The sequence below is a fragment of the Mastacembelus armatus genome, chromosome 3 (genome assembly GCF_900324485.2).
Source record: "Mastacembelus armatus chromosome 3, fMasArm1.2, whole genome shotgun sequence".
NCBI classification, from domain to species: domain Eukaryota; kingdom Metazoa; phylum Chordata; class Actinopteri; order Synbranchiformes; family Mastacembelidae; genus Mastacembelus; species Mastacembelus armatus.
The window spans coordinates 2,189,903-2,208,716 of NC_046635.1; positions in this window are offsets into that span (position 1 = coordinate 2,189,903).

The following is an 18,814-nucleotide window of genomic DNA, read 5'->3' on the forward strand; positions in this document are numbered from 1 at the left end:
ATGAATTAATAAATACATTTAATAAGAATAAAATCAAGGAACCTTGATCAGTAGCAAGCATGCAAAGCAGAAATGTTGAGCCCTGGCCCAATGATTTCTCAGCACAGCCTTTTCCTCTGAACCAGTGAGCTGCTTCACTGGAACAGTTAAGGAGTAAGAGCTGTTCTCAAAGCTTTTTTTGATTTTTTATTGATTCACTTTTCCAAGATATTTCAGCCTTTCTACTTCACAAGCCTGGTTTTTATTCTTACAGAACTTAGATTCTCACCCTTGATTGCATGAGGCCCGATCAGTCCCAGTGGTTCTGTCAAGCTCTCTGACTTCTCTCAGGATTAATCACATTTTATATTGATGTTTTTCTTTTTTCTCTCTCTCCCTAAATCAGGGACAGCATGATGTGCACATCTGTCCCCTATGTCCAGCCCTGCCAACACATTCTGTGACATTTATGCACAGACAATTGGCACCTGGAGATTTTACTTTGTCCTCACAGATGATAAAATTCACCTTTGAACATAATTATCAGCAGTGACAGGATATCCTCAACGAGGGTCAGACTGAAGTTGGGTTTAAACAGAATCCCCATGTCCAGTTCCAGTATGTTGAGTTGAGTATGAGTCAACTGCAGTGCCAAGAGCTCCTCTACTAAATCTGCATTAACACTAGCAACCACATCACTACACGACTGGCAGCCTGTTTGGGCTTGCTGACTCATAGCTGCAGAGCAAATAGAGCTGCAGCTATGAGGAGGACAAACAGTATGCCAGCTTGTACTTGACAGATGACAGTTAATGTCATAATGAGTGAGCTGGGTATTGCTTGAAATAATTTGATGACACCAATACCAGTGTAGCACTCGAGCCAATATCAATCTTTTTTCTTTAAAGTCCATTTTAATAAAATCCAGTTTTAAATGTTAAATGTTATCTAGACAAAAGCATAAAGTAATTCATTTTTGTTTACATTTGCTTAAATATTGTTTTGTAAAAACAAATTAAAAAAAAAAAAAAACTTCAGGTTTAGCCAGATTTTTAGTTGGCTAACTTTAACCATGATTTATCTGGCATAACTATAATCTTTCCCCACCTTTACTATAATCATCAAAATGTCACTGAATATGATCCAAGCTTTGGCAGAAACATTCAATTCAGCGCCCACCACCATGGCTCTTTGGGTTAGTGAAAGAGATGCAGCAGGACATGTCCAGCAAAGTGAACATTTTCTTAGGTAACATTATTTCTAGTAGCAATAAGTAGAGATATATGCAAGCATTACTTACTTTCCTGTGTTCAGTTACAGAATGTCAGTATACACCTTTCACTTCAAGTATTTTCCTCTGCACAAAATATGAAATGTCTACTGAAAGAGCATGAAATTACAGCAAATGCTACTGCATTATGACTGAACGACGTAATGTAAAGGCAACGTATCCAACGGTGGATCCAGAAAAACTGAAGAGGTTACGTGTATCCAAGAGTGTTCACATATACACAATGAGAAGATGCACACTGTGGATAAATACTATGTAGGAACCATCTGCCCCAAAATAGAATCTAATTTGATGCAATCTCTCAAGTGCCAATCAGTCTTAACAGCAAAGTGCCTGTAACAGTGCAGACTGAGTTTTCTGTTAACATCAAACGTCCTCTCATTCCATATACCACAAGTTTCCAACCACTTGCAGAGTTTCCAATATTTGCACTCTGCTGCTGCATTGAGTAAGTGTCGCTCACGAGGAAAAGAAGCCTGTAGGGTGTGTGTGTGTGTGTGTGTGTGTGTGTGTGTGTGCATTCAGGAGCATTTGTTTGTGTTGCACATGAGGGAGCATGCTCTCGTTCTCAAAAGAGCTCACAGTTTAATGGAATCATGTGTGGTGAATGTGAGACAAGACCAAGAAATGAGCCATAAGCAACCCCACGGGTATCACTTGTCTTTTCACTGAGCTATGTGTGGAGATGAGACCAAAAGTGAACACAAAACGCTGCTTCTCTGACATGCCACTGGAGCAGAAGCCTGCTCATTTCCTATCAAAAGAAAAAATAAATCTGCATCATTTGTGCACAGCAAATAGGCTGTCGCTATTGTAAGGCTTCAACGTAAATCGTCAAGTTCAATGCTGAACCTAATGTTTTGAAAGCGCCATAAGCAGCACTTTTACTTTTCACAAAATGTAATGGTAATGGAAAAATCCATCCTGAAATACTTGCATACAGCTAGAAAGAGAAATATCTCTTCTGTGCCTGGCTGATACTGATCACTGCCTGCGTGATGAAATAACACAAAAATATAATAAAATAAAACATCTATCTGACACCATAATAGGTTTGGGGATTATCTCCTAAAAATAGGGCTTTCTTTTTAAAGAAGACATTTTGTGCCAAGATTCAAAACACAAGAAGAAAATCCACAGTAGCAGAGGCAGAGAGATCAATTTCTCTACTGACAGTAACTTCAGTAGACCATAATGCAATGCAGCCACTAGCCATTTTAGTTAGGGGCTTGGCAGCAATCACAGACTTGCACCAGTGTTCATGAACTCGTTGGTGAAATATTTATATTCATACCACTAACTCTGATTGAGAGTAAGAAGGTCATGCCCCATTCTCTCAAGTTGTTGACTCATTTTGGTCGACCAAACCGAAGCAAACCAGGCAGGTCGAGGGGAAGGGGTGTACGACAAAATGAAACGAGCAACATGAAACGTTTCATCGCAAAATAAATCCTGAACTGCACTGAATATCACAAGGTGATGATATCTGTGACAGTCCATGAAGGGTGAAGGCCCTTTACAAGCAAATAAGTACAGGGAGAATGGTAATTGCAGCTTTTGCTAATGGATTAAATCAACACTCCTTCTGCAAAGCATTACTGTGAATGGAGTGATGACACTGTCAACGACCGAGTTGTCTCCAAGTGTAAAACCTCTTCACAAATGTCTCATTCAATACAGCGAGGTATTCCCTATATGTCAACACTGACAACACTGTCAGCACAGCAGTGCATGGGCCAGCACTGTCACTAGCAAGAAGGTGTCAGGTTTGAATCCCATTTGAATATCCTTTCTGTGTGGAGTTTGCATCCTCTCCCCATGCCTGAGTGTGTGTTTCTGCAGATACTCTGGCTTCCTCTCACCGTCCACAGTCATGCAGGTTGGGTTTAGGTTACTTGGTGACTCTAAATTACCTGTAGGTTTGAATGTGAGTGTGAGTCCTGTGATAGGGTGTACCCCACCTATCACCCAGTGTCAGCTTCAACCCACCATGAATCATGAATGCTCCAGAATGTGACAGACAATGGATGGATAGAGATCTACCAGGACTTGATAGCAAAGTTTTTTGGTTTTTTTTGGGGGGGTGATTAGACCAGATCAGAGTGAAACATCTTTATCAGGCTTATATCAAATAAAGAACAGGTTCCCTATAGGCTGCAGGCTGGTGGTGGAGTAGAACTAACAGGGGGCTCATGGAAGCTTTGGACAAAGTACCTGTATATTACGGAGGTATGGCGGTGATAGTGATGGGGAGGAGGTGGCTTGTGGAGTAGTGCGTCTTAATGACAGCCAGGCTGAGCTACAACAGTAATTATAGAACGGCAGCCAGTGACCTTCACACTCCTGAAAGGCTTCTTGTACTGTACGTTTCTGTAACCCATCTTGTCGACTGTTGAACATGGAGCTTTATCTGTGGGTGAAAGGACGTTCTGTCACAAACAAAAATGGATTCTAAGAAATATCGACACATTTGTAAAGTGTCAAGGAATTAGATTTCTAATAAAGTGTCCTAGAATCTAGTGTCTGTGAAAATACTGAACAAACACACCTCATGAACTAGTTAAGCAAACATGTTGAGATTTAAATAATATTACTAAGTAATATTTGGCAGGAGTTCATGATTATTTGCAGAAAATGTCATGCATCTAGGCATTAAGCACTCCACCTCATCTTTAAAATGAAAAAGTTTATTATTTGTGGTTTCTCCAAATGCAGAATTTAATCCTTCAGATCTTTTTCATGATATCTTTTTTGTTCTTCCTTATTTTAAGAACTCTGGTAGCACTGATAACCCCTAATACACATTTCTAACTGCATTTATTAATGTGAAAAGATGTTTATTTATTCTGAAATGAAAAGGACGATTAACTTCAGTTTGTCAATTACTCACTGATTCACTTTTCTGCCAAAATTCGTTAGAATTGAAATAGTTTTAAAAGCTTTCACAGCAAAAATTGATGTATGGAAATAACCTCAATTAATTAATCTCAGAGAATGTAATTATGATATTTTTTTAATTGCTAGTTACATTACTTGTGAACTAATGTCAACAGATATGATGCAATTTTGTAGTCTGGATAAGTAACACCCTGATAACTGTTTGCTCCTGCTTCATCACAGGAAATTAAATGTATAAAATCTAATAAAAAAATCATCTCAAATGAAAAGAGCCTGCCACTGAATGCATTTATCTCATTCTACCACTGTGGACAAGGAGCACGGCTTGGGAGCACAATTAATTACACCGTGACATTTTTCTAGAGGGAAAATCTGACAATAAAGTTTGCTGCCACTCAAAAACATTTAAGTTTGTTATTCACAAGAAGCATCTTCTGATGTGAATCATGGTTTGCAAAAAAAAAAAAGAGATTTATGATCAAAAACTGTTGCTATGCATGAAGCTGGTAAAGGTCACAAAGTCGTCTCAAAAAAGCTTAGATATTCATCGGTCCACAGTCGCCTGCTCTTCGTGGAAGCAGTCACCCAGCTAAGATGACTCCAAAGGGACAACACAGGATGCAGTGAGATAAAAAAAAAAGAAGCCAGGAGTAACAAGTGAAAGCTTAAAGAAATTAAACTCATGGTGCATAGTAGCATGGGCTGTCATACCCATGGCAGGATGCATCACTGCACTCCACAGCACTACTGTGGGAATGTTTTGTGAAAAGTGAAGTTGAAATGTTTTCAAAGCCCAACACATGACATGGAAAGGACACTGCATGTCAACATGACAACATCATCCCAACAGTGAATTAAACTAAATCAACTACAGAAAAGAAAAGCCACATTTTGGAGTGACCCAGACAGGGCCCAGACTATAACCAGTAATGATGCTGTGAAATGACACCCATAAAGCCCTTCTCGCCCACATCCTAAGAACATGGGTGAGCCAAAGCAATAAGGAACAATGGCCCTCCTGAATGTCCTGCAGGTCAGATCCACAGCTACCAGAATCAGCTGCTGATCACTGCTTCTAATTTAATGTACCGGATGGTAGAGTTAATGGTCTTTCAACTGCACATAGTGTGGCTATCTTGAACAAGATGACAGTGAAATACAGCAAAGGCCATTCCAGTGGAGTGATAAAGTGACTCTCTGCTGTTGACCATCGTGCCCTATCACAGGCAAAACTCTTTCCCTGAAGCTAAAATATTTCTGAATCACCAGTAAATAAATGTGGACCAGGTCTGACAGAGAACATCGTTTCTCTTTTCATATATTAATATGCAAATTTCTAAAAGCACATCTTCGTTACAGATAAATTCCTATTCTGGCAATATTTTTCTGAAAATGGTTTTCTGGTTATTAGCAGTTTCCAGTTTGTACTGTTCATGTCACCAACCATACCACAATTCAGACTGTGAAACTAAAATGTTATTTTCAAGATGGGAATTTATTTTTATATTTACTTTATCTTTTTGTTTCATTTTTATCTTCCATCCATCCATCCATCCATTATCCATACCCACGTATTGTCAGTGCTGGAGCCTATCCCAGCTCTCTTTACACCCTGCACAGGATATCTTTATCTTTCTTTACTTTGTTTTCTATATGTAGAAAGAGCAGACACAACCTTCAATACAGAAGTGCCTGAGATACTAAACAAACATGGAGGTCTAACCGAAGGTCACGAAACTCAGATTTAATGGATACCATACTTTGTGGTTAATGCTGTGTATTGTACAATGTAAGGTGAGTGGATCAAGGGGAAAGAAAAGAACAGCAAAAAGAAACAACACTGTGCTGGTGAGGCCATTAACTGCACATGAGCAATATACAGATCCCGGACCAGGGATGTGTGCAGAGATGCCTGACAGCCTAGTCATAAATCCAACTATCAAAGCTCGATACCTGTTGTGCCTCTGACATTTAAATGAGCATTTAAGGTTTTTAAAGGAGCATTACTGATTCATTTTTGAACATTTTACATGGGCCAATTTATGAAATTTGATGAAATTTTTAGTTATTCCCTTCTCTCCCCCCTCTGTGTTACATCATGGTGATTTCTTTGAAATTGTTTTAACACAGTGAATCCATTTCTTTTGGTGAATATTCTGGGCTTGAAGTGCTTATGCGTAAAATTATCACTGCTCTTTGTGGTTATCTTCCAACCCATTCAAGTTCCCTTAGATATTATTCAAACTGAACCCCTCAAAGAGGTTATGGGGGCTTGGGGCTTTTGCTCAGTATTGTGAATGCCTTCCTCTCCACTGATGGTATTCCTGATTATTTGGAGAAGGCAAGTGTTCTGACTCTCTTGGGAAAAAAAAGCAGCCTCCCTTGATCCATGACTTTATAATAACTATACACATTTTCCAAAGCTAGCCATTTTATCTGAAAAGCCTTGGAGAATGTATTACAAACAAATGTCAGGAGGTGATGGAATGAAGTAACAATTCAAGAGTGACTGTTCCACTTCTTTTCCTTTTCCCTGTCAGGAAGATAAAACACCCCAGTCTCGATTGTAAAATCTGTTTTTCTTCTTGATTTCGGTACGTGTGCTGTGTCCAAGGTACGGATGATTTTTGTTTTTTTCCTTTTCAAAGGGCACATCATCTTCTGGCTACAGGATTCAACCACCGTTTCTAGCTACTGTCTGCTCCGGCTGAATTTGAAGCTACTAACATGACATATTCTGGCCTTAAAAACAACAAGTGCAGCTTTCCCTTCAACTTTATGGGTTATCATCTGGGAGTATGGAAGAAGAACAGCTAAGTTAGTCCTGATGAGTGTTTAAACCAGCAAATATTTCTCTCTGCACAAGTTCTCTCATTGCACTGCATTTATGTGCTCTGCATTTACATGTACATTGTGCGCTCAGTTAATAAGGACGGACCTTCTCAACCCCAGGGGTCCCTATTATGCCCCTGTTATAAGACAGCACAATACTGCTCTCCATCCACCTTATAGCTCAACACAGTGGCTGCATAGTCAAGGATGACTTCACAGAACCTGCTCATCAAGTCCTGCCTCCACTGTCCTGATGGGATCCCTGCTGACTCTGCTTAAGCACCGATGCACTCACCCCCATATTAGGCTTCAGAAGACTTCATATTCATACTCAGTATTGATGGGGGTCTGCTCACTCATGGATGAATCTGGGATCGTTGCGCTTAAAAACAGTAAGGTGAAGAAAATTAGTGTTTAACTTGCAAGATCCCCTTCAACACCGTGGTTCCTCAGAGAAAGAACGGCTGACATCACTTAAACATTTAGACCCATTTTGAATTAAACATAGGGATTCAGACTGCTCGTTTTGAATAACAAGAAACTCTTCTACCTCAGAGCCAGTCATCATTTATTTGCCATAGACTCAAACAATGACACTTCCTTTGCTGGTCTGTTTACTGTACACAAAGGTCTTCACACTGAGTTCATTGCTAAGAACAAACAACAGAAGTCTGTATATTTCTAGTGATGAAGAATACAAAAAAAAATTCTGATTGAAGTGTGGAATTTGAATGTGGGAATAATTATCAAAACACTTCATTAAAAACACTTAACAAAACACAGTAGAAATAATGCTGCTAATTATAGCACTAACAAGGTTATAACCATCTCACGCATATGCAGCCAAATCTCTCTCGCATTTAAACCCATTAAACCTAAAGAAACAATTAAAAACAATAATGATGCGAACCAGATGACTTCCTATAAAGACTACTAAATATCTAAAAGCATTTATAATAGCTACCAATAGAGACAGAGGGTGTATAATATCTATAATATACTCTAACTGCAAAATCTTTAAAGATCTGTTTATATTTGAAACTCAATTTTGCTGCTGTTTAAATATTACCTCCACCATAATTTGTAGCAATTTGTAGCATGCTGTTTTGACTTGGATAAAGGTTATGTTGTTAGTGGAAATGGAACTCAAGTAAGCATGGCAAAACTCATTAAAGATAGAAAAAAATCTTACCCTGATAACAACAAATCTAATTTAAAATTGCAAGCAAGAGACCGCTTTTCTACTAGAATATAATGATATTGGCCAAGTGTCATTGACCACATTGTTGACTATATTGGAACAGGGAAGTGGAGTGATAAGAAACAGCATGAAGCACAAATAAATTATTAAGAAAGAGGAACAAATAAATTGGATAATATAATCCAAACGACAATAGATAGTAGCACATTTACCTTTAGTATAACAGCAAATTGCACAAAATAACATATAAGAGAGGTTAAATAGATTTGAAAGCCCCAGATGGAGAAAATAAAATCATTGGGTATGTGATATTGTGTCTATGAGACTAAGGGTAAGTGCGTTTATTACAATTTTCATATAATAAATAATTTCCATTTTACATTTTCTGAAATCAAAAGTATTTCATTTGTTTCAATGTGATATGCTGTTATAGGATTTCACATAGACCCAGTGGAAACCCCATCCCCTGCAGAAAAACTCCACTTGCCATTGTAATCGCACCAGGGTCACCACATAAACAGGTCAATGAAACAGCAACAGTGTGAGAAGGAGCCTTATAAAAGTAATTACTGTGATCATGGGCATCAGGAGTGTGGCTCTGAGCAACACAAGAACACAGATAGTCTCAAAGGTGTTCAATCAAAGCACCATAACAAAGTAAAACATCTCATCAAACCATCTGTGGACCTCGGTATGGGAGATACTGGATGGCTCGAGCTGTAACAAGCATTGCCCTTCCACAACAAAGATAGAGACTATCAGAAAGTGCCACAGCTCTTTGTTTTCTAAGGTTAGCGATTGAGATAGTAAGGCCTTATCGTGAAAAATGACTAGAATGGAATCAGGCTGAACGATTTAAGTGGCATTTCATAAAAGTATGAGCATTTCGATCCCTGATAATTGTGTTTTTTAGTAGGTGCTGCCCACATTTCTCTAAATACTGCAAAGTGAATGACTGGGTTTGAGTTGTCATGTCTTTATTAGAAATAGAATTCCTTGAGTTATTCACATCGGTACAGTGGCTAACAAATTCCTCAGAGATGAATGGTCTCAGCTGTATGTGTGCAGGATGGACGGATGGACAGATGGATGGACGGATGGATGGATGGATATAGAAATTGAGCGAGACAAATACATGATGGCAAATTCAAGTTAGTTAGAAAAGCTAGTGTTGAAAAACTAAAAATTAGGTTTGCAACTATAGCAGTTACTTTAATTATCAATTCATCTGCTGATTATTCACTTAATTAACCTTGTCTTGAGTAATTATCTTTTCTATAAAATACCACCAAGCCATAAAAATTAATATTTGAATTTCACAGAACACAAATTTAGGTCTTCTAATTGCCTGCTGTTTGCAACCAACAAAGAAAATCAGCAAATTATCACATTTTTGAAGATGGAACCAGTGAATGTTCGGAATTTTAAATTACACTGAGTACGAAAGCCCCGGAGACCTTGGTGTGCAGCCAGTGTTACAGATAACCATCATGGAAATAACATCAGCAGCACTGTCGACCCTGACCTCATAAACCAATCAATTAATTGAGTCATTGTTTCAGCTTTATATGCTACTGCCAAATATTTCTTTGGCTCCAGCTTCTCAAAAGAAAGGACTTACTGCTTTTCTTTAAGAAGTAAATTTACTTTCATTGGGTTTTGGTGTTTTGGCTGATTAAAATAAAGACACGACTTTGGCTTTTAGGAAATTGCGACAGACTTTTTTCACGTTTTTATACAACCTCCAGACTAACTGATGAAGCTGCAGCATAGTGTTTTATGCAACTTAGGGGGCAAAAAATGTAATTTAATCCATTTCATAATAAATGTACAACACAAAGTGTGCAAAAGGTGAAAAGGTCTGAAAACTTTCTGATGCCACTGTTTCTATCCCCCTGACACCTGTGTGAAGCGTGAAGTCCCTGCTATGACATGTGCCACCTCTTGATGGATGGTCCAACAGAACAAGGTGCAGAACGACGTTTTCTATTCTTGAGTCTGTTTTTAAAATGATGGTGCAAACTAAAATGTTCCAACTGGTTCAAAAAACGCAGCATATGGCATTGTTTGTTTTTGTGCGTTAGGATTATTTTTGCATAGACGTCTTATATACAGAAATATATAACGATAGTTTATAATTGGAAAAAATATGTAGTTTTAGCCCTAATCAACTACTTACTGCCTTAATTCCAGCAAATCCATTCAAATCCGTCAGAGGAACATTTTGAATAGCAGGGCCAGAGTAAACTGAAGAGGCCATACTGCATCCATCACTTCCTCCGTCATAATCCGTTCCCCACATGTTTGAGGTTAGAGTGGATTTAGACTCACTACCATCTCTCCATCTTTACCCTGTGCATCACCATTAGGGTAATAGCGTTCAGCTCATATGCATGCTAAAAAGTGGATTTAGGATCCATTAGCTTATTAGGTGCAAAATGACATTATCTCCCCTCAATGTGAACTCCACAGCAGCCATTCAGAGATAAATTATGCCACAGCAACACCCCCTGATCTGTCAATCAATCCTCTTAACGCTTTGTTTCCCACAGGCATTGGGATCACCAATTCATTATATGCTTTACATGAATCTACTGGAAGTGCATTGGCTGATCCGTGTGGCATGTTAGTCGAAGGATTAGTCTAACTGAGAGAGATAATTCTGAAGTACAGTGCATGGACATTATTTGTCAAGTAATTATAGAGTTCAGGCCAATGTTGCAGTCACCAAACATTGAACTCTGACATTATAAATACAGAATGTCTTAATGCCCGGTCTTTAATTTATAATGATATAAAACAATCTTCATTCTGGTATGTAATTTTGAAAGATTCAATTTAGCTTCAGGAACATTTTGGTCATTTGATGATTGAGTTTTAGTCTGCATTTCAGTCTCGGTTCCATTAATGTAATTTTAATCTTATTTCTGTCACAGGTTTTTCATTTTTACGTCCTCTGAGCACTTTCAGGCTGAAACTCTCACCGTGTTTCTTGTGCCGTGGTTAAAGGTGTTGTCTCCATCTCTGACGGGTTAGTTGTAAAGGTGCTATTCACTTTTTCACACACAATGTTCATGTCATATTGTTCTCCAGTAATACACACTGATTCTGCCCAGTTAATCCATCTATTATTATGAACTCTGGCTCTTTGAATAGAAGCGTGAATATAATTTTGTTTCTGCTAAACTAACGTTATTGTAGCTGTTTGTTTTGTTTATTTTCTTTGCTGCTCCGAATACCAGCAAATAATTCACAAGCTGGATTCCCTCATTTGATCACTAACATCCTGCTGGTTGTCCAGTAGTTCAGCCGCTCCTCTTAAGATAAACCGAATATTGTAGAGCTATTTCTGGAACTGACTCATTCCTTCGATGTAAAAGAAAGTCAGCTGAAAGTAATGTTAACGTTACATCCACAACAATTGATAAAAGGATCCTAACTTACCTTTTTCTAAATGTCTCTGTGTGATAGCCTGCTTCTTTTTTTCAGTCAGCTGCTTTTGGTAGCTGCTGCTGATCTGACTCTCACTGGAATGCAGAGGAATGTAGTCTACAGACGTGACATTACTGAAAGCCAGATGCCTTTTGCAATAGTGCAACAAGTCAAGTGCTGACGCCGCTTCTGAACAAGGATAATCAGGAGTTGGGTTAAAGTGTGACTCTGCAGATGCATGCGGGTTAATCAATAAGTCTTTGCATTAGCACAGTTGCCAAGTCATCTGTATGCATTGTTTTGGTTTTGTTATCATTTGACACGAAACATATGGCTCTTATTTTCCAGTGTTACATTTTTTGATTAAATTTAGTCAATCACATTTGAGAAACTGGGACCAGAGGAACTTTTGGACGATAAACTGTTCTTTGACTTAATGATCAACTAATCAGACAATCAAGTAACAGTACTGGCATTAGCATATCATTTGTGAAATGTGCTGTACATGAAGAGCCTCCAGAATTGACAGACATGGCCTTAGATTTATTATTTCAATGGGTACATTTTGAAGATGGTGAAACTGAAACTTCCAGTGTGGCCTTGGGAGAATGAATTAGAAATTAAATAGTGCCCCTCTGAAGGGTTAGCTGTACTCCAAATTGGCATCTCTCTTCTCCTTGCTTCATTATCTCAACTTTCTCTTTGTGTCTGCTTGGAGGCTAATTAAAGGGGGGGGCAGAGAGAGCGAGAGAACAAGACCCCGCTGATGAAAATCAAATGAGAAGTTCAGGAGTGGGAGAATGAAGGAATCTGATGATCGTCATCTGATGATCACTTACAGTGCCCTTGATGAATACTGCCAGTGCCTTCCGAAAAATGTATGAGAGGACAGAGAGACAAGTACCGTGGACAAACTAGACTTGTAAAGTTCCTTTAACGAAGAAGAAAAGTGGAGGAAGAAACTGAGAGTAAGTAGAATCAGCTTAGTATTCTGGTTTAATGATTATTTTCTTGACCATCAAGGAATTGCCTAATATATAGGTTTTTAAATATATTGTTATATTTTTAATATGAAAATAAATTAACAACTAACAATCGACCAATTTGCTAATCAAGAATCTATTAATCATAAAAATAAAACAAAAAGAACAAATCTTCATATGTAAAGCTAAAATATAGGCAAGTGTTTAGCATTTCAGCCTAATAAAAGTCTGAAATCATTAACTAAATAGGAAAAAAAATTTAAATCACTCTGACAGTCCAGTTAGTCAAAAGTTTTGAAAAACGCCATCAGATTTTCTTTTTAACATCCAGGGTTTAAATGAACCAACGGTGCTAAAACGTTCAAGTTTAATGTCACTTAACATAGTGAAAAGCAGTATTTTATTATATAATATATCTATATATAAACAGCTGACTGTTTATATATATATACGTTTTCTTCTGACAAGTAACTAATTGCTTCAATTCCGCCCATTTCACAGCAGAAGCAAAGACCAATATGGGCCTGTCTTTCTCCCTTTACCAATCCTGAGAGCTCAATCAATCACTTTGAGTTCCCTTTATATCCTTTGCGACAAGTGACCTTGCAAACCGGCTTTTGTCAACATCTCTGCATTGTAATTCATGCTAAATGACAAAGCTATTACAGTGCCCGAGCAGCATCATTCAAATTGGTCATCTAATCTAATACTAAAGTCAACTTTATTAAATAAACCATGTCATATGCCATGTCAAATGGGAGACATTCTCTAAAGCCAAAAGAAAGTCAGGCCTCAAGTGAGAGAACTCTTGTTGGAGTGTTTACCTTCTCAGTGCAGATATACGTTTCAGAGCATGCTGCCATTTGATTGGCATGTAGATCAATGTGCCTGTTGTCCCTGCGCTTTTAAGCTTTTACCAAACATGATAAAACTCAATCAAGCCAAAAGCCCAAGAAATACATTTCAGCATCTCAATTCACTCAGCCTCCGGTTCAATAATCAAGGGGAAGCACATGGGAGAGAAGAGGCGAAAGGATCCCAGTACACGTCTTGGCTCAGTGTGACCGTCATGACACAATGGCGGTGTGTCGATTTGATACAGGGAGGCTAAATGGCCACATTCACATTTCCTAGTTGAGCAGTGAAAAGTAGAAAACGTTTCTGGTCACCAAGGCAGAAAGAAAAAGAAAAAAAAACAAGAAGATGGAGCCAAAGAGTGAAAAAAACAAAGCGGTGGCTTTTGTCCATCATCACAAAAGTTCACTCTTCAGAGACCAACCTGGCAGGCCAGGGAGAGCGCGATTTGAAAGGCCTTGCAGTTTGTTTACTGCACTTGTATAATCACACTATCAATAGATGTTTTCTAGGTATTATTCTAATCTCTTTCTACAGAAACGCAGTCGTTATTCACAGGCTGCTGTTGTGTAGATACACTGAGCTGTTAAAACTGAGTGTGGGGTAAAAACTGTGTTTTCTATAAAGGTGAGACAATTCTTACCATGTGATGTATTAAAAACTATGCTGTATCACTGGAAAATGTGCACACACACCTTCCCTTTAGAAATGGTTATGTAATGATAACGCTAAAAAAGCAGCTCAGGTTTGGGATCACTTGATTTCAAACAAAGTTAGTAGTTAGTGTTTGTAGTTCAGATTAAAATAGAAATGTACTGTAGCTGCCTCGTGCACAAAAAGGAACTGGCAAGATGAAGAGGAAGATAAAAAGATGAAGAAATATGTTCATACTCTTTGCAATCTATAGAAACAAACAAAAAAAAAGCTAAACCTGAGAACCCTAAGCTTAAATGTGAGCACATTGCATTTCTTTATTTGCTTGTCCAATATAGAGATAACTTTATTATGCACATTATCACTGTTACCAAATAGGAAAAATAAAGTAAATAAGCTGCCAGGTGTGGAGCTAGACATGTTGTGTGATTCATATCATCTTGGCAGGTGGACAACTATGTGGTCTGTAGCATATTATTATGTAACCACTAGCAATCTAGACAGGGGGTTTTATATAAACGTATATCTGGCTGCAGCATAATGCACATAACAGTCGACGGTATAATGTTACTTCTTATCCATCTTTCCTTTGATATAAAAACCAATATTCAACCGTACATTATAAATAATGACAAGCTGCAAAATACATTCCACCAAAAATGGAAAAAAAGTTAAAATGAAAACAGATACAAGGGTAAACAGAAGAAAGTTTCCCAAGATTCTTCATTATTTCACTGTTTCATAAAACATAACTATCACTTATCCGGGAGAAGACGACAGGTGGGATGAGCGTCAGTGACTCAACAGTTACATTAGCTGAGATTTCTAGTCTTTAAAGCTGAATTTTCACTGAGAACAAGACATTATAACAAAGTTAATTAAATACAACCCACACTGTCGACATGTTAAGTGCCCAAAAATGGGAAAACGGTCATTAACATTTGTGTTTTCTCAATATGAACACAATCAGCGCAAGGGCACAAACAGTAAAAGGTAACATTGTTCAGTGGGACGATATGTGGCTTAGCAGAGGTGAAGATACTGTGAATGCATAAATAAATGGTCTTATCACTGTTCTGCCATTAAGGCACAGTGGGAATACTGTTTTATTGATACTGCAGCGTGTCAACACATTTACTGCTGTAAAGATTTTCTATTCACTAAGTTGGCTCTATGCTGAGGTAATGGAAATGTTTGCAATCTACTGCTTCAATTTCTCTTGGGAATCCAATGAACCAGTCTCAGCACACTCAATATGCACCAGTCACTTTCATTCATTATTAGTATGTATAGTTAACTAATGTAAGTTACCTGCTCTTTGCTTTAAGACCTCTTTTATGGCCAGAAAGTGAAAAGCAGCCTGGAAACACTCTGAAGATTTAGTTTCACTCTGACATAAGAAATATACTGTTATAAAAAGCAAATTATCTCTCCTGGACTCTAAACTCTACTGTGCTGCTTTTCATTTTCTACAAATTCCACGGTTGCTGGCTGTACTGTTTTTAAAGCACTTCCCTGATTACTTTGAAGACAACGTGGCAGTAAAAAGATGGGATGTAATAGTAAAAAAATATATTAAATGATGGCATTCCTCTGAGAAAGGTGATGGTAATTTTGGTTATAGTGTAGGTTTTTTTTGTATGCTCTCAGTATAAACAGCAGATTGTCAGCATAGATCATTTTTAACTATCAAATTAAAATTGTTTTTAAAAAGCCTATGAGCATCCTTCTTGCCAAAGAAATGCATTTCATTCTCAAATATCTCTTAAAACAGTACTGAACCTCATCAGTATACAGACCAAAAGACAGACAAAAAGTTGTTTTTTTTTGGTCATTCATTTATAACAGGAAATGGTGAAAAATGATCAGAACCAAATCCACTCATGAAATATAAATTACTCCTAGTCTCCAGTGCAATCTGGTTTCATTTTATCATGTGAAAGACACTACAAGCATCGAGTTTAGATACAGTGTCTGGCCACCTGTTGTTGGGTAAGAAGGCAGAATCACTAGTGTTTAGTGGGAGCTACTAAATGAACCAACGATAAAATTAACAAAGTTAGTCTAATTCATTTTGACACCCTGCTGCTACCTGAGAATAAGACGAGCTGCAGAAAATGAAGACATTGACTTTTCTGTATAACAAACTATAACAAACTTTTAGTTTGCACCAACTATTGTTTCAAATACTGAGTCTCTGATTCAAAATTATGAGGTTAATGAGGTGAAAGTATTGATTTGTCGTGCATAAAAAAGTGAATTAAACTTTGAGATCCTGTTGTTTTTCATGTTGTAATCAGCTGAATAATTCCACTGTGTTGAACTAGAAACTAGGCTTGCATGCTAACTTGTCTTATCACTTACAAACAGTCTTTGGTCGAGTAAAAATGAGCCACAGTTGGTAAAGTCGACCTTAGTGACGCTGGCCATTTTGGCACTGCTTTTACTGTGCGAATGAGCGTGGCTGTCTGTTGGCTGTCCTGAAATTAAACATATTTCATAAGTCATTAATAGAGGCACCAGAGGAGCTTTTTTTTTAAATGGAGGTATAAAAGCGATAAATGAGTTGCAGATGCAAAAATAAATAAATAAACTCCTGCCAATATGAAGTGTCCTTTTCAAATCAAATTACACTGGAAAAACAGTGTGGCTTAGTAACATGTGTCTCCATGTCAACATACAAGAAGGAGATTTTTTTTCAAAAGAAATGCATGGTATTATAATAATAATAATAATAATACATTTTATTTCATGGCGCCTTTCAAAGTCTCAAGGTCACCTTACAGATAGAAAAGGAAGCATACAGCATGATATACATAGAGTGCATTAAAACAACAGTAACAAGAATACATAAACGGCGGGAGAGAATGTAAAGGCAAAAGCGTGGATTATCTAGGAAGTGGGCGAAGTACAGTAAAAGTAAATTGAAATACAGAAACCCAGATGACAGAACAACAAATATGAAACAGTATGAGACAATATGAAATAGGCAGAGGGTGGTAGGACATCACGGGCTGCTTTGAGAAGTTAAGAGAGTTAGGTGGAAAACGCTATACGGAACAGATATGTTTTGAGTGATGATTTAAAAGTTGATAAGTCCGGAGACGACCGGATGCGATGAGGGAGAATGTTCCAAAGGCGGGGCGCAGTGTGGCTGAAGGATCTAGCGCCCATGGTGGCCAGGCGCGCTGTAGGGGTGCAGAGGAGAGTGGAACTGGAGGAGCGGAGAGGACGAGGCGGAGAATAGATATGAAGTAGTTCAGTGATGTATGGTGGGGCAATAGAGTGGAGGGCTTTGTAGGTGAGAAGGAGGATTTTATAGTTTATACGGAAGGACACAGGGAGCCAGTGAAGTTGTTTAAGGACAGGGGTGATATGATGTGAGGATGGAGTTCTGGTGATGATTCGGGCAGCAGAGTTCTGGACAAGTTGAAGTTTGCGAAGTGATTTGAGAGGTAGACCAGTGAGGAGTGAGTTACAGTAATCCAAACGAGAGGTGACAAAGGCGTTAATGAGTATTGCCGTGCTATCGGTGGTGAGTGAGGAACGGATGCGGTTTATGTTACGTAGATGGGAGTAGGCCGACCGGGTAGTGGTATTGATATGCTGAGTGAAGGAGAGAGTACCGTCTAGGATGACACCCAGGCTTTTAACTTGGGGGGAGGGGAGGACAGTATTGTTGTCAATTTGAATGGAGAAGGTGCTGGTTTTAGAAAGGGTGGATCTGGTGCCCACGAGGAGAATTTCAGTTTTGTCAGGGTTGAGTTTCAAAAAGTTATGGGTGAACCAGGATTTGATATTATGTAAGCAGGTAAGGAGGGAGGGAGGGGGGAGGGTAGAAGATGGAGCAGCAGAGAGGTAGAGCTGGGTGTCGTCTGCATAACAGTGGAAATTGATGTTATGTTGCCTAAGGATATTTCCGAGAGGAAGGAGATAAATAATAAAGAGGAGGGGAGGACAGAGCCCTGAGGCACGCCACAACTGACAGTAGAGGGCTGGGAGTGGAAGTTCTGGAGATGGACGGACTGGGTGCGGTCAGATAGGTAGGAGGTGAACCATGAGAGGACCGAGCCGGCTATGCCTATGGAAGCAAGGCGATGGAGGAGAATATTGTGTGAGATGGTGTCAAAAGCTGCAGTTAGGTCAAGGAGGATGAGGATGGAGACAAGGCCAGAGTCTGCGGCTACTAGGAGGTCGTTGGTGATTTTGACCAGGGCAGTTTCAGTGCTGTGAAGTTGGCGGAAACCAGATTGAAAGTGTTCGTATAGGCTATTGGCGGAAAGGTGGGTATGGACCTGGTGGTGAACAACTTTTTCCAGGATTTTGGAGAGGAACGGGAGATTGGAGATAGGGCGGAAGTTGTTAAGGTCGGCAGGATCGAGACCAGGTTTTTTTAGAATTGGTGAGATGATGGCTGTCTTGAGTGATGGGGGTACGATGCCAGAACTGAGGGAAGTGTGAATAATGTGGGTAAGATGAGGAAGGAGAGAGGGGAGACAGAGCTTGACGAGGTTGGTTGGTAGGGGGTCAAGTTTGCAGGTTGAGGGTTTGGATTTGAGGATCAGGGAAGAGATAACCGTGGTGGGTGGAATGATAAAACTCGAAAGCAGGGAGGATACTGGTAGAGAGGGAAGGGTACAGTGGAGGCAGTTCGCAGTGTCACAGATGGGGGGAAATTGCTGGTGTATA